We start from the raw sequence: 26,650 nt of genomic DNA on the forward strand, positions 1-26,650 counted from the left end.
TGCAATGGCAATGACACTCTCACTCTCTCCAAGCTCCCTGAAAACGGCTTCTTCTTTGAGCACTGATCAGGGCTGGGAAATTCCAGCCTGGTTTCTCTGTTCCAGGCCCAGACTCCTAGAACAGCAGGACTGGAAAGAACCCGAAGACCCCTGGGGCCAGTGGTCTCCAAACCAGGGTGTGTGCACTGCAGGAATTGAGCAAGACTAGTCACTGGGGTGTGGGAGGAAAGTGCTGAAGCTTCTAGCTATATTTATTCTGCTCTCAAAAAAAAAAAAGGGAGGGTAGAAGGGGGTATTATTAGTCAAGACAAGGATAGACAATAGTAAATCTATACAGTTTGTCAACATTCAGATATGAGCACCCTAATTAGAGAAAATATAAACAGAGTCCACCATTGTTGTCTGGAGGTGTCAAAGTACGTGCTGGGGGTGGAGAGTGGGAGGTAGAAGTGGGGAATTGAGTAAGTAAAGAGTAAGTAAAAGCCTAGTTATTCTGCTTTCTACCTTACCAGGCAATTCATCTTTGCTTTCGTATGATTTGTGCCCTGAATTTCTGCATTACGATTTTTGTGATGAAAAGGTTTTACTGAAAAGAAAAAAAAGTAGTTAAACAAGTCAGCTCCCTTATTTTTCAGATGAGAAAACAAAGGCCCCAGAAGAAAAGTGATTGCCCTGAGAGTCAGAGGAGTCATTAGGGCCAGGGCCAAGGCTACAAGCCCCTCCCCTGACTCCTCCGTGTGCAGCCCAGGCCATGTGTGCTGTAGAGCACGTTCTCTGTCTGGGTGACCTTACATAACCAGGCTGAACCAGAAAGAGACCCATGGGCAACATGGAGTCTCTCCCCCAGCCCTACTCTGCAATCCCACAACAGAGCCAAATGTAACTTTGCTGCCTGCTGGGAGGTGAGGCAGCCTTGGCGCTCTAATCGCGGCTGGCTGGTGGAAGCCGCATGCTAACTTGCCTGTTGTCCCAGCCCATGCCAGTGACATCCTCCATGGTATCAGAGGCAGGACCAGGATGAGGACACCCAAATTAGAACTTCTCAGAGGGCTTCCTCGGTGCTGTTGACATAAACAAAGGCAGCAACCAATCTTGCTCTGAATTTAGCCCCCGGGGAGTCATGCAGCACCGTGTTTCCTTTTAAGACCATCACATTTCATGGTGGCTCCTCCCGCCCATTCTCTGAGCTGTCACACTTGTTGCTCCCATCCCGCTGCCCTCGGGTACTCCCACACCCTTTATGGTTTTAGCAAGCTGGATGTGGGCAAGGCTTTTGGGGAAATTAAAAAGAAAGGGAAGAGACTCTTTAATTCCCACTCCCCGTGTGGGGAGCAGGAAACAAGTCCCTAATTTCCATTCTTCTATACTTTAACTCTGCTATACTAAAATAAATCTTTGCAGAAAGAAGCAAGGACGGAAGGGAGGGAGGGAGGAAGGGAAGAGAAAGGAAGGGGAAGGGGAAGAAGGGCGGGAAGGGGAGGGGATGGAAGAAAAGGGGAAGGGGACAGAAGGAGGGGAGGGGAGGGGGAAAGGGAAGGGAAGGAAAGGGGAGGGGAGGGAAAGGGGAGGGGAGGGGAGGGAAAGGAAGAAGAGGGAAGGGGAGGGAAGGGAAAGGGAGGGAAGGGAAAGGGAGGGGAGGGAAGGGAAGGGAAGGGGAAAGAGGGAGTGAAGGGAAGGGGAGGGGAGGGAAGAGGAGGGAAGGGGAGGGGAGAGGTAGGAAGAGAAGGGGAAGGAGGGAAGGGAAGGGGAAGGGGGAAGGAAAGGGAAGAAGACGGAAGGGAAGGGGAATGGGAAGGAAGGAGGGAAGGGGAAGGAAGAAGGGGAAGGGAGGGGAGGAAAGGGGAGGGGAGGGGACGGGAAGGGAAGGGAAGGGAAGGGAAGGGAAGGGAAGGGAAGGGAAGGGAAGGGAAGAGAAGGTCTAAGGGCCCTGAGCATTGGTGACTCCTAACTGAAATTTAAAGTTTGAAGTCAGCTAGGCAGGAAAGTCTGTGAGACTCTTATCTCCATTTAACCAGCAAAAAATCAGAAATGGAGCTGTGGCCCAAGTAGTAAAGTGCCAGCCTGAAGAATGGGAAGACAGGCCGATTACCTTAAAGAAAAGTGTTCTGAAGATTTAAAAGAACACAGGGAAATAAGGACTACAACCAGCAAGGTGACATTGTACATGATGTGATTCCCCAGCAAAGGAGCTAGGGGTGCTTCCTCCCCCCACTTCTGAGAGCCAGGATTGTACCTTAAATCTGCATCTGCCTAGTGCTTGGCAAATATTAAATGCCATATATGTGTGTGTGTGTGTGCGTGTGTGTGTGTGTGTGTGTTCTTTAAATGGATATTAACTCAATCAACAACAAATGAACACATCAATGAGACGAGAAGAAGCACATTTGAGTAACTGAGGGAGATTTATTAAACAGAAAGACTTGGAATGGTGTGCAGAATCAAAAGAGAAAAGATGTGCTTCAGATCGTGGAAGGAGTCCTAGGCAGAAAACTATAGCACTGCTATGTTGAGGCTGGGTGCTAGAAGATTAGAAAGATAAATACTAAAGCCAGCATGATAGACAGACATGCACTTACAAGGCTGAATCTCCAGGGGTTCAGAAGCAAGAGAAAAAGGTCCAGCTCTGTTTCCATCTTCAATCTCTATTATTGCTGTCTACCTCCCTGTTTCCTTTTCTTCTTCTCTTTAGAATAGGGTTATGATTTTCACAATGTCCCCCAAATCTCCATTGAGAGTCTTGGACATGGCAAAAAAAAACTTGTCCCAGAAATATAGCTACTGTTTTCTTAAGCCCTCTAAGAAATTCTAAACGAACCTAAAGGGTTTAAACATACCCCATTGCTTCTAAATAATATGCCCTGTAGGTACATTCACCCACCCAAAGGAGTCTCTCCAAGGAAATTTGTTTAACTTGGCTATTCTACCCAATGCTATTCATCTATTTTTGTTAATGATAAGCATTTTATTCCTTTTCTTGCCTGATGCCATGCTTTAGAGCTTTATTTATATGTAGGCTTCAGTAAGAAGCTATAAAACTTTCTGCTGAGAACATTATATGTTTAAAATCTGCTTCTTGAATTTGTGAAAATTATGCATGACTGAGTATCTAGGAAGCAGGAGCATGTCCTAGGTCACCTTTTTAATATAAGCGCTAGATATCAACTATGGCCTCAATAAATTTCTGTTACATCACAAGATGTCATTCCCTTAAGTCAGTCATTTTAACTGTTCTCAGATTTTTCACATTCCTTATTAGTCTCATCCAATAACCATGAGGCTCTGTGAATTCTTCCAACTCCTGGTATATCATTACTTCCACCCTTTTGGTGGCAGATTAACAAAGACCACTAAATCTTTGTCACTATTCACATCAAAAGGTGGGAGCTGCCTGGGTACCAGTGGCTCATGCCTGTAATACTAGCTGCTCAAGAGGCTGAGATCTGAGGATTGCCATTCAAAGCCAGCCTGGGCAGGAAAGCCCATGAGACTCTTATCTCCAATTAACCACCAGAAAACCAGAAGTGACACTGTGGCTCAAAGAGCACTGGCCTTGAACAAAAAGAGCTCAGGGCCAGCACCCAGACCCCCAGTTCAAGCTCTCCAACCAACAAGACAAAAAAAAAAGTGGGCTCTATAATTGGACATCGGTGGCTCATACCTACAATTCTAGCTAGTCAGGAGGCTGAGATCTGTAGCATTGCAGTTGGAAACTGGACAGGAGAGCAAAGTCTGTGAGACTCCATTTTTAATTAACTGGCAAAATTGCTGAATAGGGGGCATGGTTCAAGTGGTAGAGCACAAGCCATGAACAAGAAATTTGAGTGAAAGTTCAAGCCCTTGTAATAGCACAAAGATAAATTTGTAAAATGTTGGATCTGGGGGCTTGAGGATTCTGCTCAGTGGAAAAACATTTGCCAGGCTCTGAGTTAGGTCCTTAGCTCAGGGTGCGGGGGGGATGCTAAAAAGAAAGTTGTATGTTGTGTTTTGACACACAGGATGTGGCAGAAGTGACATTATACCAGTTCAGATATAACCTCTAAAAGAACTGATAACTTCTGTGATGGTGTCCTGGAACCCTGAAGTGATATTGCAGGGCAGAGACTGCATGGAAAGGAAGAGGTGCTCAGAGGGTCCAATCTTCTAATGACCCCCTAATTGTCTAATTGTTCTCTGAGTGCATGAGCAACCATGGGAGGAACCATGAGAGGAAAGTCCACATGACAGCCAGTATCAACTGCCAGCTATGAAGGTGCCACTTGGATGACAGATCTACTGCAACCTGCGGATGACTGTGGTCCCCGTCAGCATCTGACTGCAGCCTCATGACTGAGCTCAGGCAAGAACTGCCTAGCAGAGCCCTGTCAACACACAGAGTGCACACTACCTTGACAAAGATGGCTTTAAGCCACTGAGTTTTAAGTGAGTTTGTACCATGCATGGCAAGAGATAACCAGGATACATTGGTGGGCAGTCACAGGTGAAGTGAAGGGTAGGGCTTGTGTATCGGCCCTTCCTACACCATTTCGAAGATGGCTTTGCCACAGCTGAAAGAATATACAGCTTTTCACTTCACAGACAGGGTAACCAAAAATAAGAGGGACCTCCTGTTTATGAGGCTATGAATAACCGTGTGTTAAGCATGGAGGGCACGCATTTGCCACCTGCCATCATGTCCTCATCCTGGGGACAGCCAATTCGTCCAGCCCCCATGCTTTAAACTCAGTCCTGCCAGGAACTCTGTGCTGTGCTCCTCTTCCTACTCCTCCTCACCCTCCTGCCCCTCTTCCTTCTTCTCTTCTACCTAAAAAATGATCATGTAGCTACTTTGGGTGATGCATTCCCAATCGTTTATAACTCCTTTTCTTTTCTTTCTTTCTTGGGTAAAGTGCAGAGGTTTAAATTCTGAACCTCACACTTGCTAGGCAGGTATTCTACTACTTAATGCCTACCCACAACCTGCCCATTTTGACTTAGGGTCTCACATTTCCACCCAGACTGGCTTGGACCTTGATCCTCTTATTGGAGTTCTCCTAAATTGTTTGCTGGGGCTGGCCTGGATTTATGCATCTCCCCATAGCTGTCTGCCAGCTAGCTTGGATTTCAGGTGTCATCTACCATGCCAGGCCTCATCAATTCTAATGAGTGTTCTAAGAAGTATTTCCCCAAATGTTGTTTCAGCTCTTTCATCTTACTTCTTCACCTGGTATTGTGCTTTTATTTCCCGAAGTTCTGAGGCGTCCAAAAGGAAACGTTCATACAAACTCCTCTTTTCTCATAGATGTGATGGGCTGCATTACTTCCTTTTCTGTGGTAGCTGTGATACTGACCTTCAGCGACAACCAAATTTATTTGTCTAGAGAAAATGAGAAGATAAAACCACCTTTCCTGCTTAGTTGAATGGGTTGTAAAAAAAAAAGTCGAAATTTAAATGGATATAGAAAAATATTTCATGGGCACTAAAGCAAATGATAAACACACACACATCCTAGGTTGAGTTGGATACTGGACTACAGTTCACAGACTCTGAAGATTCGTTTTCATCTAGGCTGGAGGGGGGAAAGGAGAATGGGAGGGGGTGACTAAAGGCTGGATATTACTTTTGAAGCTAATGAAAATATGCTAAATTGTAGTCTACATACCTCTGTGAATGAACAGAAAGCAACTGAGTTGTCACTTTAAATGGGAAAACTGTATGCTATATGAGCTATATCTTAATGAAGCTGTGGGAAGGAGGAGGGAGGGCAAAAGGGAGAGGAGGGAGGAAAGCAGAAATCTCAAAAACCATCTCTTTTCTGAGCTTCTGCTGTTGGGGTTCAGCTTTGGCCTTGAGGGGGAAGGGCAGAGGAGAGCACTCCCGAGACGCCGCCCTTCTCCCAGCCCTGGGGGAATGTGGAAGCAGGCCACAATTCTCTGGGTCCGGAACCAGAAGAACTTGCTTTGCGATCAGCCCCCCAACTTTCTCGCTGGCCCATGTGCTCCCCATTCTCGTGGGCTTTGCCCCTGGGGTGGTGCTATCCAGGTGACGTTAGCCCATGAGGGGGTCTTATGACAAGCTCGCCAGCCTATCGCCAACTCTTGGTCAATCACCCCTTTTCTCATCACCCCTACTATATCAACTGTTAGCCACTCCCTTATTAAATCAGATTTGCTCTTGAAGCTGTCTCCGAGACTCCGCGTATGCTTGGCTTCCTTCATGGGTAAGGAGGGAGGATAAGTGATCTCGTACGGCCGCGTGCACCTGAGGTCTTTCCTGAGCCCCCCACTCCACTCTGGCCTTACCTGTGGGTCGGGTGACCAGGGGAGAGGTGAGAGAGGGAGCGATAAGAGTAGAGTAGAGCCTGACCCCCCGTGCCAGGAGAGGCGACCCGAACCCGGCATTCTGCCATTTGTCATTTCTGAATCCACCAGCCATTTGTTTCTGGGGGTCCAATAGCCTTGACCCACATCTGTAATATGTGATCCACTCAAGTACTGGAGTCTACCCATAAAGAAAGTTCATCCTTTGTCAAGATCATAGAACAACAAGAAGAAAAATGAACTAAGGTCAACTGAACATCCAGCAAATGAAGTGATTAAAGTCTGGTATATTAAGGTATGGGATGGATTCTAATTTCTACATCAGGCAGCTGAACTAGCACCTAAGAAATTATATTCAGTCAATAAGGGATTGTGGCTCTTACAAATGGGTCCCAGGACGGAGATGAGAGAAAATCACTTCACATTTGTCTTTACTTCAGGATCTGCCCTCTCTCTCCTCCCCACCTTCCCCTTTCACCTCCTGGCAGTGCTGGGGGAGCCTGTTCACATTTGGCCTCAGTTCCCATGCCTGCTTCCCCAGGCCTGGCTTGTTCTATAGAGAACCTTCTCTGTGTTCTTTCTGCCCACAGGTGCCATGAGAAATAGTGAGAAGGAACAAGGTTTGAACAAGAGTGAGACCTCCAGGAATCCAAGGAGCCTTGGGCCACCAGCCAGCCCTGGCCAGAGGCCCACCTCTCCCTCAGCCACTTGGCTTTTTCCAGGGCCCTGACAAAGATAAAGCACTCCTTAGCAAGGTCCTTCAGAGGACTCTGCTGGCCTGATCGTCTCACCCCTTCTCAGGACACAATCCGAACTTGGACCAGTAAGTACCTTGTGATCTACAAAAATTAAAAAAAGAAAAAGAGAAGAATCTCACTCTTGGGACATGCCTGTGAGGAGTGTGTTGCTATCAATCATGTTGGCCCATGATAGCCGCACCCTGACCCTCACTTCTCCAACACCCTCTTCTCCCCTGCCTGCTACTCTCAGCTCCCATCCAGATCTTGTGCCAGCATAAAATCAACAGAAGGGTTGTTGGACAGCTAGAAATCACCATCTTCTTTCACTCCACATCTCCAATCCCTTCTGGGACCTGCCCCATGCTCTCTCTACCCCCACCCCTTCCCATGGCTTCTCACTCAATCCATTCTTCTCTTGGCACCACCAGCTATTTTCCACTACCCAGCTGGCCTACATCCAACTCACCTCCCCAAGGGGTTTTCACTCCCCACTTCATCTGTCTCCTTCATGCTCCTCTGGTTGGAACTGGATCCCCTGGTTCTATTTCTAGATTCTTTCCACTGCCTTCTCTTGCATTAGGCAGCTTGCTTCTTCAAGCCTGCCCCTCATCTCACTAGCTTCTCATGAGCAGCTCCGAAATTCTCCTGCGGCAGGTGCAGATCTCCGTTGGCAACTATATTTTCTTTCTCTAGCGAATCCCTCCTCCTTCTCTTCATAGGAATGCAAATTTGGGAGGGGAATGAGGGCTTTATCACTATTTTGCATGCTTCAAAAAGGTCCTCAAGTTGTATCTGTGATGTCCCTATCACAGGGGAGCAGGGGCATAATTTCTCTCCCTGCTTGATGAAGCCAGACCATACCTTCTTCACTCACTCTTCTCCTAGTGTTGTTTTCTATTCTTCACTCCTTACCACCCAGACCCAGGTAGGACAAGCACACTCCTACATTCCTCTACAGCAGTGAACATACTATTGGGGACTGGAGTTTCCTATGGACACTAGCTTGTGCCACATACTGACTTGTCTCGAGACTTTCAGAGCCTTTTCCCCCCAAATCTACAGATATCTTGGGATGTCTGGTTGACATCACTCTTCTGTCATTTCTTCGGATAGATCTGCACTCCATTCTGCCAAGACATGACTACTTAATCTCCCAAATTCCCATCTCTAAGAATCTTGAAAATCTTTCCTCACAACTTCTTGTTATGGAAACCCCAAACATTTTGAATTTTTCTAAACAATGACTTCGGTTGGTTTTCTCCTCCTAATAAAGTAATAGCCCACATTTACAACTGCAACTGTGTGTATATGTGATCCCATCTGTAAGTATTTATGCATACACACACATAAAATAAATACCTAATATATGGAGATACATATATATGTGTGTATATATATATATATATATATATATATATATATATATACGTGTCCTGAGTTTCCTCCCTTTCCTTCTTTTTTTTCATACTTCAGTAGTCAGTCCTCCTAAGATTGGGATAGAGGAATATATCTTACACAAAAATTCTTCTAAGAATATGAATGAGCCACTTCTCTTCCTCTCATACCTTTCCTCAAGTAGCTCAAATTGTAAAACTAGTATTGACCATATTTACTATTTTACTTATCCAAGATCTTTCGGCACATGGATCATTGCAGATGGGCTGGGGTGTAGACAGTCATAGACTTGTTAGTGATCCAAAAGAAAATACCTGGACCTAGCGACAGAAAGTACAGGTTCGAGTTCCAGCTCCTGTGCAAACTAGCTGGATAGTATTGCACAAATGAGATGATCCCCTTGAACTTCATTTCCTGCACCCATGAACTTAGTAAGTTGATTTTAGATCCTGCTCCACTCAACATTCACTACATTATGTCTTCAAGATTATTTATCGTCTATTAAAGATCATTTATCCATCTGACCTTTGTCAGAAGAATTGTGATCACTTTTTTACATAGTAATTCTTCTATCCCCAGTTGGTTTACATTTTTGATTTCACAGTTCTTACCAATGTGGTCCTTCACAAGTATTAAGCTCTCTAAACCTAAGTGGTGGTTATCTCACTTGGGTGATACAACGCAATGGCAGCACCAAGTGATCAGTCTGCAAAGCATGTAAAACATGGGGTTTGAGTACTGGCATATAATAAGGCTCAGTGAGATGCCCATTGCTATCAATACATTGTCATTCATTTTTATTGTTTGAATGATCCCTGTTTACTTGAACTAAAATCAGTCTCCATAATAACCAGCTTGGTCATGACTATAAGAGCAGGCATGTTTGGCAAGTAAAGCCTACTTCCACTTATCTGTCAGTGTATGATCTATTTGGACAGTGTCCAGTCCTAGTGTGAGGCTCTGAATGATAGCCTTGGAATTGCATGCAATCACACGATTGGTTATGCACGTATGCTACATTCCCAAACAAAGCCTTAAAAAGTTTGAGTTTACCTGGCCAGCCCTCTATTTCCTTCACTTACTGTGGACAGTTGACTACTTAATGGAAAATGCTTGTGTGTTCCTAGATTACTTTGTATAGTTTGGGGATTGTATTAGTCATCATTCTGTCATTATGCCAAAATACCTAGGATGATTATGTAATAAATAGAAAAGGCATATTATCAATTAAAGTTTTAGAAATTCCAGCCCATGATCAGTTGATTTCATTCCTTTGGGCCTGTGGACACATTGCACATATTGCAGGAGCTCATAGCAGAATAAAACCACTTACACCAACATCCAGAAAGCAAAGGAGAGCGGAAGAAACAAATCCTATAGTCCCCTTTGTGGGCATGCCCTCAGTTACCTAGAGACCACCTATTAGACTTCACCTCTCAAAGGTTCCACCACCTCCCAGTGGTACCATTCTGGGGACAAAGCCATTATTATATGGGCTTGTAAGGGACAATCAAGACCCAAATGATAACAGGGGCATATATATACAGAACTCCTGGAAATCATCAAAGAAAGGACAGAGCACCCAATAGAAACATGGGCAACAGTTATTAACAGGCAATCGCAGAAGAAAATCAGTGAGAGACAAACTCTTTTTGTGATTGATCCAAAAAGGGATAATACAAAATATTTACAAGAATGGGAGAAAAGGTCACTCTGCTAAGAGTGTAAGCTAATGTCATTGTAAAGAAGAATATGGTGGTACTCTATTCAATCAGGTTTGTGCTCTGGTATACTCCAGACAGAAGTCACATCCCGGGATGAGAGTCCAGAGAAATGCTCCACAAGTCCCCCATGAAAAACTCATGGGAAAAGCTCACTGAAGGTTGGCCTGCTATATACTAGGGAAGAAGAGACTATGTGGATACATTTCTAATATGCTATATTGTATCCGAGACTATAATTCAACCCCCTAAGAAATACAGTAGAGAGGCAATATGTACTCTTCATTCCACATTCCCTCTTAGAAAAGATTATGGGAATTTTTGTGTTATTACCCAATAATTCATACTTATTAAAGATATTTTTTAAATACATACAAAACAAAAGAAGAAAGTATAATTCGTAATCCTCTCATCCAGCTATGAGTATACTGACGCTTTGTTGTATATACTCCCAGAATTTCTTCCTAGGCAATTACAAAAATGTCGTTGTCTGGCATACTTAATTTGAGTCAGACTGTCATTCTACTTGTAATCTGATGTTTTAATGTAATACTATATCATGGAGAGGCTTTACTACCATTCTACCCACTGAAGGTCCAACAGGAAACACGTAGCACACTCACAATGGGAAAAGTCCAGAAGCGTTCATTCACAAATGTCAAGTTAAGGATCCTTAAACATGGCTTTGGAGAAAGTTAAGGAAAACGATTTTAAAATTAAAAATTGTAAGAGAATGTTGTAAATAAAAAAAATTCCTCATAAAAATTACCAGAGACATGGTAATAGAGAAACAAAAACACACATTCATATATCAAGAACAATTATCACTCTGCTTGTATGGCTTTTAAAATCAAATACTTAATTTAGATAAGCTTTTATCATTTCAACTTAATATGCATGCACTATTTTCACTTTTTAGAAAGGACTTTACAGGTGAACTGCTTTCTATGTCCATCAAAGCAATAAACCAATTTTAGTCAATAAATACATCATAACTATTTTATAACCATCTTTGATTCTGCAGAATGACAATGAAGTCTGTTTCCTTTAGGTAGGAGAAACATAAGGAATAACATAATCCGAGCCTATGAGATTGAGCGAAGAAATGGTTCTGACCACCTGGGTAAAAAAAATCATGTAGCACTGGCTTCTTAGAAGGACTTTAGAGTTGCAGGAAATCAGCCGAGGAAACAGAAGAAGCAAGCCCCTTCTTTTTGATCTCCCCTTCGGGAGATAAGCACTATCGGAACCCCAATGGAAGCAAAAAACATAACCCATTGACACGGCCAACATGAGCAGCTGACGGCAGATCTAGAGGGATATTTGTGGGGATCTGGAAACTCACTAAACGTTTGCCTCCAGGAGTGTTCATATATATATATATATATATGTGTGTATGTATGTATATATATACATATACATATATATGTATATCAATCAGTTCCCTAGCCTTGACTATGAATCCTTGATCCAAATAAAATATTTGCTGGAAGCCAAGCATGTAAAATAAAAGAGCATTCACTGGGGGTGGAACCTAGAAACCAAATTTCCGTGCAAGAAAGCTCCACTGAAAAATGCTTAACAACCACTTCCCTACAGTATGACTTTAGTTAGCTGCATGGAATCCCAATAATTAATCAGTGTATTCTAAAACTTTGCTGAACATAAATTTCAAGGTTTTTTTTTCCCTTTCATATCAGGTTATGATGAACAACTCCACAGCTAAATATTGGCATAAAACACACCCTTCTTAGAAAGCTTTCTAGAACCTAGAATAATTGGTTCAAAGGGTAGGCACTTTGCTGCTTGATTTGTGTTGCTTCATTCATTACCCTTCCAAACTACTGTGCTTTTTAATATTAAAACTGACAGTGCTTAAAACATCTCAGTTTATCCACCTTCTTGTCAACACAATATTCTTGTTAAAAAATTACTTTAGACACACCAATGATATCCTACTGATAATTTAATTTTAATCAGACTGACTTTTCTTCTGAATTCTTCATTAGTTTTATATGCTTCTCTTTGTCATTGACTCAGAACAGCTCTTTACATAAATGATATATGTATTACACAGTTCCTCTGTGCTTATTATAAGCCTCCCGTGTTTACAGAAACACACCTACCAATATTTTCCTGGTAGATTTTCTTATTTCTTCCCTGGATGCCATGCATGGAAATGGTCCTACACCTCAAGATAGTCTATATAAGGTGTGTGTGTGTGTGTGTGTGTGTGTGTGTGTGTGTGTGTGTGTGTGTGCTTTCTTACTCACGGCTGCTTTTCTATCACCTGAGCCACACCTACAGTCTGACATTTTACTTATGTAAAGGTGAAGTCTCTCTAAGTACAAGTGCATCTCCTAACAATGTTAATATCCTAACTCTTGCTACAGGATGTTTAAACAACAAGTTTGACCAAATAGGAAAGAAAAAAAAATTGCATGGGGCAAGAGGCCATGAGAATGGAAGTAGGAAAGCCCTACCCACACCCCCAACCACATGCACCTGGCAAACCTCTTCCCCAAGGCCCACTCCTTCCCCGGACAGCTGGCATTTCCCGCCCCCGCCCCAGACCTGGCCCTCAGCCACAGACGTGCTCCAAATGATGTCTATCCTTGGAGGATCTTTGCAGATGCTATTTTGATAAACCCCTAATCCTTTCCCGCCTTCTCCCCCCCCCCACCCCGCCCTTCACCTCTCTACCCAATGCCTTTGTGTTTGTGAGTCTGTGTGTGTGTGTTTTAAAGAAGGGAGGAGGTGAAAGACAGTAAATTCAGAACCAGCAAACACAGGCTTAGGATTCAGAGTAGGAATTATATAGAAAGTTAGCTGTAGGCTCTCCACTATTAGGGACAGGGAGGGGCTGCAGAGAGAGGTCCCCAAAACACAGCAGAAGAAGTGGGGTTGCTGTTCGTGTTTTGACATTGTTCTTCTAGGTGAAGTAGAGATTGTGTCTGCCCTCCTTCCCTCCACTGCTTATTGTTGCAGCTTAGTTTACTCTGTTAAATTTGCTATTACTGGTAAGTAACAATTAATGCATGACAGATAGATAGATAGACAGACAGACAATTGGATAATAATAAGTGTGTATATGCTTACATAGATGCATACATTTGTTTATGTAAAATTAAATTTAACTCAGGCCATTTTGGTTTAGGGTCTTTTTCTTAAAACAAATCTCACAATCCTATAGCCCCTCCCACCTCCCACATTACACTCCTCTGCTACATGCCATGGAGAAATACGTTACTTCAATATGCATGAATAGCATTACTAACAATAGATTACATTGATTTAACTGGGCACTGTAGCGTGTGTTTTCTAATAACTCAGATGGATAATGGTGCTTATTAAGTTCAATGTGAATCATCTTAAGGTACTATGCCCACAATAATCCTGTAAGGTATGAGCTCTTTCTTATCTTTATCCATATTTTACTGATGAAGAAAGTGAGGCAAAGGCCAACAATAACAAGAAAAATGTGTTAAGTGGACACAATCATGGAGTTGGGGTATTCAGGGTAGAACTTTAGCTCCCTAAAGTCCCTAGTGAACCCCATACCCTCTTCCCTATCTTCAGCCCGTGAAACCTGCAGGCCCCATCTTTCTCTGCTGATCAGGGTGAATGCAGAAGGCTCTCCTCTGTGGTGAAGGCACATTTTCAAAGCTGGCAGCAGCTGTTGACAAAAGAAGCTCTCTCTATGGCCCCTGCTCCCACCCCCTAGCAAATTCCACCCATTCACTCACTCTTGGGGCCTTTTTTTTTTTTTTTTTAAAGCCCAGGTGTAGGAGCTTTGTAGGAGAAGAATTGACAAGACAAATAAAGCAAAAGCCCTTTGCTTTCACACTTCAGTTCTAGCTTTCAGGACAGCAGTGACTACTCAGCTGCCCACATAAAAAGACTGATGGGCTTTCCTTAGTCCTGGCCCTCCCTTGGGCTAGCAAAAAGTTAGGGTGGATTATAGATGAGGCTCCCAGACCCTGCACCAACTGGGCCACAGGCTAGTGGCAGAAACATCAATGAAGTTAGTGCCAGAGAGGAACAGACATAGACCACATGTGAGGACTCAATTCAGATTACAAGTGAGATCCTTATGAAACATCTTTGATATTAATGGCTGCACCCAGCTCCCATGGGTGCAGCAAAGATGAAATGAAACCATGTTGATGCATCACTATAGTTCCTGGCACATAGGAAGTAAGCTCTAAGCATTCATTGGCACTTAGCAATAGTAGTTTGGGGAATGGATTCTTTATTGCTAATTAGCATGAGAGACAAAAATGAATCCATCCAGGATCATTTATTCTTCATTAGAATTGATCCTTGACATCTACCAAAAAGTCAAAATGTCTGATAACTATGGCCTGATTTCTCCTTTTTAAATTTTTTTTCAATAAACATATTGCCTTTTGTCATCTAGTATTCAATTGGTGCAGTGGAGAAACTTTATAGAAGCAGTATCTATTTACATCTCTTTGTTAACTTTTTTTCTTAAACGTCAGAGGTTCCAATGAAAAGTGAATTAAAAGTTCATCAAACTTGTTATGTAACACTCACTGAATTTTTTCAGAAGATCATTTGTTAGGGACAATTATTACCCTGTAATCATATCACAAAGGAGGTTACACAGTGGTAATTGTAGAAAGCTGAATAGTAGCTCCGCAAAGATGTTCACTTTCCTTGCCCCTTATGTAATAAAAGCCTTTGTAGGTAAAGATCTTGAGATCACAGTAGATTACAGATCTTTTTTTTTTCCTTTTTGTCAGTTGTAGGGTTTGAACTCACGGCTCAGATGCTGTCCCTGTCCTCTTTCTTCTCAAGACTAGCAGTCTACCACTTTGAGCCACAGCCCCACTTCCACTTTTCTGGTGGTTAATTGGAGCCTGGGCTGGCTATGAACTAAGATCCTCAGATCTCAGCCTCCTGAGTTGCCAGATTGCAGATCTTAACATCCGGGGACTACTGTGGGTTACCCAGGTGAGCCAAATGTAGTCACATGGGTCCTTACAGAGTCAGAAAGTGGTGTGATTGTGGAAGCAGACAGACAGACAGACAGACAGACAGGAATATGTTGGGGATTTATGACTCAGGAGCAAGACCATGAGTGGAGAAATGAACATGTCCTCCAGAAGGTATCAAGACAAGATCCTCTCTTAAGGTCTGAAGAAGGGATACAGCCCATGGACACCTAGATTCTAGAATTTTTGAACTTCAGAACTACAAAAGAACGAAACTGTCTTATCTTTAAGTCTTATCTTGAATTTACAATGATTTGTTATAACAGCATAAGAAATTAATTCATAGGGGAAGTAGGAAATTACAATGCAGTCTTATCCTTTCAAATGTCCCAGGTCTGCTTGTGATCTTTTCCTGCCTAGACTGGCTAGGCCTTTGCTGTGTGAGAACGCTTACTTATCCTCGCGAGTCCCTCCTCCAGGTGCGACTCATTTGGTTTCACACAGCCTTGTACTAAAGGTAGCTGTTTGTATAATAGGCTCCTGAGAACAGAGGCCACCGTTGATTACATTTGGGGTCCCCAGTAACTGATACAATGCCAAGCACACAGGAACATCAGATATACTAACTGAACTTGCAGTGGACAGGAGTTGTTTTTATTTTGTTTTTCTTTGTTTTTTTCCTTAAGAGCATTGTGTGTATCCATGCCACGTTTTTTAACCTTAAGCTCTTTGTTATAAGTTCATACTAACAAGCCCTTGCCCTGATGGAATATAGAGTCTACTTCTACAAATTTACTTGTCTAAGAGGCACCCTAAAAACAAAACAGAAGAATATTTCAAGTTCTAACTTCCAGGGTTTCATGGGGAGAGAAAACAAAGGTGCTAGTGTCATGGAAGGAAAAGGGTGAAAGGGTACCCCTGATGACTAAAGACTGAAGATTAGGCTAAGGCACCCTCCTTCAATGGCTACAGGATTATTGAGTATTCAATACAGAAAAAGTGCTTCTCATCTTAAAAGAAAAGGTCACTCAGCTCTTGCTGATAGTTTCCAACAAGTGTCCATTCTCCCATCTCGCTCCTAGACAAGATTCTTGTAGACAGTGACTCTCCAAACCATAGCTGTCCTATCTTAACGCCTGCCTGTGACTGGCTATGAGTCTCAAGGCCTATGAAATGTGGGTGGAAATTGCCTGGGACCATCTAGAGGCGCTGAGGCTGATAGGTAGTCAGAAGAATCAAGCCCTCTGGGCTAGGCTCATACCCTCCACATCTGCAGCCCTCCCCTTGTACCTGCCCATCATTGTCAGCTCTCGATTGGTTAGGCCTGTCCCCTGATCCCTCTGGGGCCTGGCCTCCCCATGACCCGGCAAGCAATGCCTATAATAAGGTGCAGGGTGTCTTTTCAGCTGGCAGCTGGGGGAGATAGTGGAGACGGGGTCAGAGAGGGCAGAAAGAAGAGTACAGCGCAGTGAGGGGAGGAGGGGGAAAAGATGTTGATGGAAGGCAACAGAGGGTGCTTTTGAAAGAAGTCTCCCCCATCAGCCCTTGTTCTCTGGAGACTTTCCATTTAATCAAAACAGAAATTTGGTTCCAAGGGAGCAAAGGAAACTTGTGGCTGTCAACTTAAAAAAAAAAAAAAATGAAGTAACTTTCCCATCCCACTCACTTGTCTTTCTCTCCTCCATGACTACTGGATAAAATTTCATTCCAAGGGCTTCTCAGTATGAGCCAGGCGGAGGGCCACGGTGAAAAATCTGTTCCCACCAAAGGCAATGTGCAGACATTTACTTAGAGAGTCTAGGTCCCTTTGCCAGTACCTAACAGCACAGCTTTGCAATGCAGTCACTGAGTCCTCAGGGATCCAGCTATAGCTGTTTCTTACACCTCGTGGACAGCAATTGTGGGAACTTGCAACAAGAGGGCCCTGAGTTAGACAAAAGAATGCAACTTACTATGAAAGAGTTAAAAGGCTATGGAAGCTGGGCACTGGGGGCTCATGCCTGTAATCCTAGCTACTTGGGAGGCTGAGGGTCTGAGGATCAAGGTTTGAAGCCAGCCTAGGTAGGAATCTGTGAGATTCCTATCTCCCTATTTAACCACCAAAAAGGCCAGATGTGGAGGTCTGGCTCAAATGGTAGACAGCCGGCCTTGAACAAAAAAGCTAAGAGACAGTGCCCAGGCTCTGAGTTCAAGACCCAGTCTGGGTGCACATGCACAAACACATACACAGAGAGAGAGAGAGAGAGACAGACAGACAGAGAGAGACAGAGAGAGAGACAGAGAGAGAGAGAGAAAGAGAGAGAGAGAGACAGAGAGAGAGAGAGGACCTGGAGCCTTCTTCTTGCTGGGAAGCTGGGAAGGAGACAGAATATACACATCTTGGAGTCATCCATACTCACTCTCAAATTTTAGCTCTGGGCAAATGATGTGCTTGCTCCATGTTGTCAGGGGTTTTTGTGTGTGTGTGTGTTTCTCTAATTGTTAGATGAGGAACATTCTCTGTTGAGTTTGGTTCAAAGCTGGCTCTGTATATTTTAAGTTTGGCTTAAAGGGTTCTCCATGAGTAGGAAATTATCCTCCAACTTTATGAGTAAACAGACTGTGCAAGTAACTGAGTCTCAGCCAGTTACAAACAGCCAACCAACCCAACCAATCCAATAAGAGAAATGTGAGACTAAGAAAAGTGACCACTCCAGTTGTGCCTTACTTCACTTGTGCTTTCTATATGTCATTTCCTTTTCTCCCTTGTGGCAGGCAGAGCAGGCATTCACAATTACCTTTGGTCCCAGGCTGCCTGATTGTAAAAATAAAAAGAAAGCCAAGTAACATCTACAAATTACTTGTATTGTAATTTTGGCTTTTAATACATCAGATGTTTAAAGGGTTATTGCGGAACCAGAATTGTAAGCCACTGGCTAAACTCCCGGGGTTCTATATGTCATGTCTAGCCAATCTAATATGCCAAATAAAGAGACAAATAGTTGTGAAGGGAAAAGAATGGAGAATCATTAATGCAGCACAAGCATGCATTTCAGCCTATTGTCCTTGTGTAGACAAATGCTTTAGAGGAAGCATTGAGGTAAAAGGGAAAGAGGCATGAAGAATTATTAAACAGTCAGGGCCCAGTTAGGTAAAATTCAAAAACAGAAAAGCCCTCGCTGCTAAACCCAAATGTTAATGTTTTTCTTACCTTATAAAATGCAATACACACGAAAGGAATATATGACGCACATATACAGATAAAATAATTGCATTACAAACACCTGTACTTCTCATTTGTCTTAGTAAAACTTCACAAATAACTTTGAGTAGCCATCTCAAAGCAACCACCACGTCGTTTTGTTTTCATCTGTGTATGCTTTTTTCTCTTCTGCATTTCTTTGTAATTTTAACACACATGTATGTAACATTAAACAATAGATTGTTTCATTTTTTGCTTGCTATTGAACTTCATATAAACCATACCATACTGTATTTATTCCATGACTTACTTCGTTTGCCCAACATTATGCTTTTGAGGTTTATCCACACTGAAATGTGTATGAAAATGCATTCTTTTCATTGATATACAGAATTATATTTTATGACAATCCTGTGATTTATTATTTGTTCCCTTTTGGGTGGGTTTCTGGTTGCTTCTTGGCTTGTGTTGTTATGAATAATAACACTTTAGTGGACTTCATGTGGCTCCCATTATATCTGTATCACGGATTTTTTATAACCTACACATAGAAGCCAACTGACTGAAGCACAAATTTTCCTCATGATCAACTATTACTAAATAATGTTAAATAATTCCTATGGTGAGCTTTATTTATATTCCACAAGCTGTCTGAGAATTTCCTAAGCTTTATATTCTCACCAACACTTGGAATTGTCAGGTACTTTCTGCTAGTGTAGAGGATTAATGGTGTGAGCTTATGGTTTTAATATGCATTTCTGTCAAATATTTACAGGCCATGCCTATCATCTATTTAGTGAATTGCTTGCTTACTTTATTTTTCCACTTTTTCTTAAATTTGTGCCTGTGTATGCTGCCCCTGGAGCTTGAACTCCGGGTCTGGGCACTATCTTTGAGCTTTTGAGTTCAAGGCTAGTTCTCTACCACTTGAGCCACTGCTCTACTTTTGGCCCTTCGGGAGCTTAATTGGCAATAAGAGTCTTTCCTGTGCTGGCTGGCTTTGAACTGCAATCCTCAGATCTCAGCCACGTTAGTAGCTAGGATTACAGGCATGAGTCTGTAAAAAATAGATTAGTAGTCATTTTCTTAGAGCTCTTTCTTTGGTATGTGAATTGAAGATACCTGTTGGGGTCCTTTGCCCCCAGCGCTCTCCTGGCTAGCGGGAGAGGCGGGGAAGTGTGCCCCGACAGAGGAGGGCCAAGAAAAGGTGAAGGGTCGAAAGACCGCCTGCACCCAGCCCCCCCTTTTACCGGAGGACACTCAGACAGCCCGGGAGAAGGTTTTCCACATCTCTCTTTATTTGGGAGGAGCTTGGGCCTTTAAAGCGGCAGGAAGGGGAGGGGTATAGCATACCTAGCTAGGGACTGAGGGGAGGCCTGAGCTGTCAGTCAAGGGTGGAGGGCCAAGGGACCAATCCTAAGAGGCGGCCTAATTCTATGTCACAGCCCACAGGACCACCTCCAGGTTCACCACCAGGCGCCATCTTGGCCACACGTGGTCCCAAGGCAGGGAGGCGGGGCCAGCTAGAACCGCCTTTCCAGTTCCGCCTAACAGCCACGTGGCCCTAGGGCTGGGAAAACAGGCGGGTCCAACTAATTGCCTCTTAATAATGCAAGGCATCCAGGTGGGCGTGCCCCACAGATACCTTCTTTTATCTAATAATTTATCTTGAGAAATAGATGTTCTGTGATCAACTTTTTTTCACCTTGTCTTTTATGAATAGTATTTTCTTGTCATTTAGGGAGAACATGAGACAGAAGAATAAGGTTGTGACTTCTAAGCATGTTCCAAACCAGTTGGCTAGGGTCCTTCTGCTCTCCCCAGGTTGAAATCAGGGAAAGGTGAGGAGGAGAAGTTCCCCTAGTCTTTCCTGGCCCTTATGGGTATTTGCCAGTAATAGAGAGGATTGCCATGGGCACCAGCAGTCAGATGAGCCACAGGGTCCTGCTGAGGTTTCTGATTGCCAGTAGGGTGGTATGAGGTGCAGACTCTTGGCTCAGGTCTAAGGCGTTAAGTGTTACAGCCCTCCTGTGCCCCAGTCTGCCTGAGGTAAGCGGAATATCTCCCGGCCAATCCCACCTGGATGGACACTGTCAGTTTTGCTTTTGCTGCGGATTGTTGTCAGGTCTACTTTTGCCATTCACCGTCACCCCAGCCCCAGCTGGGGCTCCCCAGCTTATCTTCCTGTGTGCTCTGCTAACTATGGTTCCTGCTGCCATAGGATCCATTTCCTGGTCTCACTGTTGCTCTGTTGCCAAAGCAGCTTCCTTCCTGTCGCAGCTGCAGCTTCTCTTGCCATGGCTGCCACTGCTGGTCCTTCTCTTCTTTTTCTTAACAAAGGTAGGCAAGACCACTGAAGAGAAAGTCTGTGGGACCTAAGGCTGCAACACAACACCAGGAGGCAAAGGAGAATGGTGCTCCCAACTGTTTGAAAAGTGAGTTGAGTAGCCCTAGCATACTTAAGCCAAAAAGACAGGGTGTGAGCCTGACAAAAGTGTCCTAACCAGCAGGGGCCCTTCATGCAAGTGAAGGATCCTGTTTGCACCAATCATGGCAATCTCTTATGCAAATGGAGAATCAGCTTGTCTTTATACCAATCAAATGTCTTCATGTGCTCAAAGTGCTTCCCCTCTGGCCTGGGTGGGACTGACTGTGGTGGTGGGGAAAACAAGTTTGATGCAAGCTGCTTTCTGAGGCAGTGCCTTCTAGAGCTAAAGGTGTGCTTTGTATGAGGGCAAAGGGGCAATCTGGCTATCTGGCTGGCAGTCCTTCGCTTAAGGCAGCCAAGGACTCAGAGAGAGGACTAGCAACTGACAATGAGGTAGTTAAGTCTTCCCCTTCCCCGACAGCTCAGCACACCTAAAACAAAAGTAAATTTTCAGAAGGGTGCTTACAGTCAAATCTTATCAGTAACAGTGCTTTAGCGGTATTTATTCATCCATGCTCTAGCAATGTTCACTTTCTGTCTCAGTGTGATCCAAGGAGAGGTAGGTCCCTATAATCTCTTCCAAGTAGAAAATGGTTACATACTTGAAGATGTGCTTTTCATATTTGAACGCAAATAGAATTATTATTAAAATATGTTGTCGCCTGGCTGTCCATTTTTATGGTTACCACCTGAAAAAAAGATATTTAAAGCTAGTGTTAGAAGCATTTGTACTTTTCCAGTCACCTGACTTTGAGTAAATTCACTTACTCGATCAGAAATCCTGGGGTTAGACTCCAGTAGCCTGAGTTTTAACACGCTCTCCAAAGAGTTATGATGAATAATGAAATTTGAGAACCCCTAGACCAATGTTATCCCGTCCCTTCCCTTTCGGGCATATGAGGAGGTTGGGGGCAGGTCTACACTGGCTAAAAGAAAATACCCCTATCCTTCACTGTTCACAGAGGATTGGTTCCAGAATTTCTTTGGCTACCAAAATGCACAGATACCCACAGCCCATTATGTAAGATGGTGCAGTACTTGCACAGAACCTCGACACACCCTCCTGTACATTTTATATCGTCTCTAGATTACTTACAATACATAATACAGTCTAAGTGCCATGTAAGTAGTTCTTATAATAGTTGTTATACTGTACTGTTTAAGGAAACATAATAAGAAAAATACTTGCATTTGTTTGGTGCAGATGCACATTTTCCTTGAATATTTTCCTCCAGAGGCTGGCTGAGCCTATAACTACAGAAGGATGACCATATTGAGCATAAGCCATGTAGAATAGTTTCTGTCATGCCATACAAGATGTTCATGAATTCATTTAATCCCCATAAGCAACTTCTGGGTGAGAATGTTGATCGAGAGGCCCTGTATTCATAAACTGCTTGTTGAATGGCAACTCCTTTGTACAAACTTAAAGATGATAAAAAATATTTAAAAATAATAATGCTGGTAGAAGAGGATCAAGGAGGGAAAGAAGGAAAGAAGAAAGGGAAGGAGGGAGGAAGGAAAGGAAGGAGGAAAAGAGGAAGGGAGGGAGGATAGAAGGCAAGAAGGAAGGAAGGAAAGGAGAGAGGGAAAGAGGAAGGGAAATAACTGGGTTTTGTCACACAAAAGATCTCCTAATATCTAAGTGAAGGGGGGAATGAAGAGTTAAAGTAAACCCCATTTTCAGGCAGCCCCCGTTTTGTTGTCTGTTTAAACTATGAGCAAACCCAGGGCAAGCTTATTAGGGCCCAGCTGGTCAAGAACTCTAACCACCTGGGAATGCTTAACTCTAACCGCCCCCAGAATGCCTGGAGCCTAGTGCCTTGAGCCCTGAGCCAATCAGATTTGTACCCATAATCTTGCTTGCTTGAACACCTGATTGCTGTAACTTTGTTTTTTGCCTTTATAAGCCCTGTGCAATTGCAGCTCCGGGCTTCCGCCTAACCTCCGCTGTGTCAGTGGGTAGGACGAGGCCCGGGCTGCGGCCCGCTTGAATAAAGCCTTGCCTTGCTTTTGCATTTCGGAACATCTGGCTCTCGGTGGTCTTCTTGGTGGTCGTTTTGCGACTTGGCATAACATAAGTATCTCTGACTTCAATTCTTAGAAGTAAAAGGGATCTTGGGAGTGGCAAGCTGAGGCAGACAGCCTTGTCTAGCTAAAGAAAGTGTATTCATAGTCAATGAAGCCCATTCAATCAACCCCTCATCCCAATGGACATCAAGTGTGACTTTCCTTTGGCTACTTACACTCCAAGGACAGCTGACGTGGGAACTCTGGAGACGAGAAGGTCAGGGGAAGGGAAGCAGACAGGAAAGGACTGGAGAGGTGGGGCTCTGAAGGAAGTTGATGCTCACTGGTGTCATACTCTTCGTAACTACCCTGCAGGCCACAGGATGGCTTAGAATCATGAGATTCCTGATTTCACTGCATCTTAAAGGCCATATTGACCCTAGACAATTATGAATGTGTCTGTGGAACAGAAACCTCAGGAGAACTTAAGAAACAGCCATGCATGGCTTCTTCCTTTCTCACTTGGACAAGATGTTACTTGATACACCATGATGGAAGAAGGTTTGATATTTTGGTAATGCCAAAGACAAAATCACTTATGTGTGCCAGGAGAGTGGACAGGATGAAGGGGAAGTGGGCTACATGATAAAACTCAGAAGGCGAAGTTGCTTTTAGGTTTACATGATAATACCCACAGTTGTAGGAAGATGACCTCCCTCCAAAAAGACTCTCAAGGAGGGGATCAGTGTCACCTTCTCCTCTTACCCCACCCACTTCCTTGCCCCAATGCCCAGGAAATGGCGTCATGGAAGACAGACTAATGCTCTCATGTCTGCAGCCTTGAGATTTTCCTAAATGGAGAGAGAATTCTTGTTTGGGGAATTAAAAAAAACCCAAAAACTTTGTGTTGGATGTCTTCCCCAAGCCCAGCTTCCAAGCTAGAGCAGAAGACAAATGAAAATCAGCTCTTGCTGGAAACAGGGGAATGTATTGAGTGACCCCTAAAGGATCCAATCAGCAGCAGAGACACTCAGAAAAGAAAAATAAACAGAGACAAAGAAAGCAAAAGAGACAAGAAGCAGGGGTGGCAGATGCCAGCAGAGGAGAGTTAGAGCTCATCTGAAAGTTCATGCGGGGACATAAGAAAGATGTGGGAAGTGGTTTTGTAACTCCAGTGATTCACTCACTCATTCCCTGAGCAAATATTTATGGAAGTCCTAGTATCCGCCAGGCACTGTACTGAGCTCCTGCCCTCAAGCAGGCTACCACGCACGGTAAGAGAAACAAGGAAGTAGACACCTGCAGCGGAAGTTCTGCTCAACATTTGCATCGCACCTGCTCTTGTTGCAAACACTTCCCCGAGCACTACCTATGGAGTCCTCCCTAGAGTCCCTCATTACTGCTGCCCTTGTGTTTACAAATGAGGACACTGAGACACAGAGGTCTGAATAACAACATGTCCTGTGCCCTCCAGGTATAAGTGATAGAGCTGGCGTCAAAAGCTTATGTTCTTAGCACACTGTTATCACTCTGCAAAGTTAGCAGAGCTGTTCAGTTCATGAAGAAAAGGAAGACAAGATTATAGAGGAAGAGGCTCAGAGTACATGTTTTTATACCAAAGCTGAGTCCTGGAGGATGATGGGCAGATAATAACAGAAAACTATTAGGGCTTGAGCTGATCCAAGAAGAGAGAAAAAAAGAGCTAAATTTTTGTCTCTCTGTCCATCATCAAATTCATATTTCATATCCTCTCCCCAACCCTCCCTTCCTTTTTCTTCCCTTCCCTGCCCCCCTTGCTCTTTTCTAGCGATATTTCTTGGGAGAACTCTGATTCATACACCTGTCAAGAATACAACACAGTATATACATCTTACAATCGCGTGGGTGCGCTAAATGTTCAGCCAATGCCATAAAAATGCACATATTACCAGATAAAATGCTAGTGGGTTGGGGTTTGGGAGGGGGAGGGCTAGAGGAGGGTCCCAAACCTCTTTACAGCATTGCCTTCATGCAGAAACCTCAGGCCTGATGACTTAAGGAAACTGTTGACTAGTGTTCTTTTCTGACCAGGGATGGGCAAGAAGGTGGTAGAGGGCAGAAGGAACACCCTACCCCCACCCAAAGCCCAGAACACCAAATGCACATGTGGCTATTTGCTTTTGTGTTCTGCTTGGTCTTTGTAATTAATGTTCCAAGGGGCTAATTATGTGCTTAATTGTTCTGGTGCAAACAAGGCCTTGCATACACACTGAATCAGGAAAGCAGTATCTACTCTGCATACAAACAGGGAGGGGCAACGCAGCTGAGGCCAACTCATCTCACTCCTTCCTTTCTTTAATCACTCAACTAACACATCCTCAGGAATTTGACAGGGCCTAAGAAACAGGAAGGCATTTCACCCAGAGATGATTTTCTTTCTTTTTTTTTTTTTTTTTTTTTTTGGCAAGCACGCCATTTGGAACGATTAGGAAATTTCCAATTATAATCCAATTTTCTTGAAAAAAAAATTAGCGTTGAGTATACTCCACCCCCATTTTTGCATGGTAGCAACAAACTGGACTTAAGTCAATGGAGTAAGCTGTTACCTCTGTGAATTCCTACCACTCCCTATGATCTTACAGCAGTCCACTGCTGCTATCCACGGCATGTCTCCTGAATGTGGTGAACTACACAGCCCTAGGCCACAAGCTTCTGGAAGGCAGATTGTTCTTACTCATCCCAGGGGGTATCTGGGCACTTCACTGAGCCTGGCACACTTGAAACTCTCTCCATCAACATGGGCAAAGCACAGACTTCAGCTAGATATCCCTGAAGTGGCAGCCTGACTTCTATAGTAGTAGGTACACTCTGCATCCGCCAGCAAGAAGTGGGTAGAGGCAGCTCCCAGAGAAGAATACAGTCTCAGCTCCAGAGCGAGAGAGAGCTCAGGGTAAGGGGGTCAAGACCAGGAATGCTGCCTGGACAATTTCAGACGACAGCTTGGGTGTGCCTGGAGACAGGGCAGGGTGGGTGTACTGGGCCCTAGGACACATTTAAAGTCACAAGGGCTGAGCAGAAAATACCTAATGTTCTGTTATCCCCCAGAGAGTAAGTCTGAGGCTGGGGCACAGAGGGTGCCGCAGCCTGCTCTAAAGAGAGGGGACTGCAAACACTGGGAGAAGCAAAACAAATTCTAGCCATCCTTCCAGCCCAGAATTGGGGCTACTTTGGAGTTGCCCCAAAGTTCTCCTTGTTCTTTCAGGGAAGTGTGTGTGTGTGCGTGCATGCATGCATGCATGCGTGTGTGTATGTGTGTGTACTGGTTCTAGGGCCCGAATTCAGGGCCTCATTCTGTCACTCAGATTTCTGGCTCATGGCTTGCATTCTACCACATGAGCCAAACCCTCTCTCCTCCCACCTACTGCTGCTTAATTGGGAGTAAAATCTTACAGACTCTTCTATACGAGCTGACCTTAAACTATAATCCTTCAGCTTTTAGCCTCTTGGGTAGCTAGGATGGTAGGTATGAATCATTGTACCTGGCTTTAACTGACATTTAAGGGAGGTTTTTTTAATAGGTTTCAGAAGACTGGCCTGCAGTCTAGTGTTCCTTGCTTAAATAAGTCCCTGCCCCTGCCTTTGTCTGGGTTCTTACCCATGCCCTTTGTCCACCTCCTTCCCTCTTCTCCAGACACACTTCAAGTGCCACCTGCCCCAGGATCCCTTTCTTATCTCTCCAGCTTTGTCCTCCCTGAAAATCTAGGATGTCCTCTGACATATTTAGATAGAGCCCTGAGGCCTTGTTCGGACTAAAGCAAGTAGACCATCAACTCTATAGCTTCTATTTCTTCTTTTCAACCAAAAGCTGAGGCCAAAAAAGGAGAAATGACTTACTCATGGCTGCAAAACTGGCCAGTATCAGAAGCAGAATGAAAACTCAG

This window comes from Perognathus longimembris, chromosome 4, assembly GCF_023159225.1.
Source record: "Perognathus longimembris pacificus isolate PPM17 chromosome 4, ASM2315922v1, whole genome shotgun sequence".
In the NCBI taxonomy this organism is placed as follows: Eukaryota; Metazoa; Chordata; class Mammalia; order Rodentia; family Heteromyidae; genus Perognathus; species Perognathus longimembris.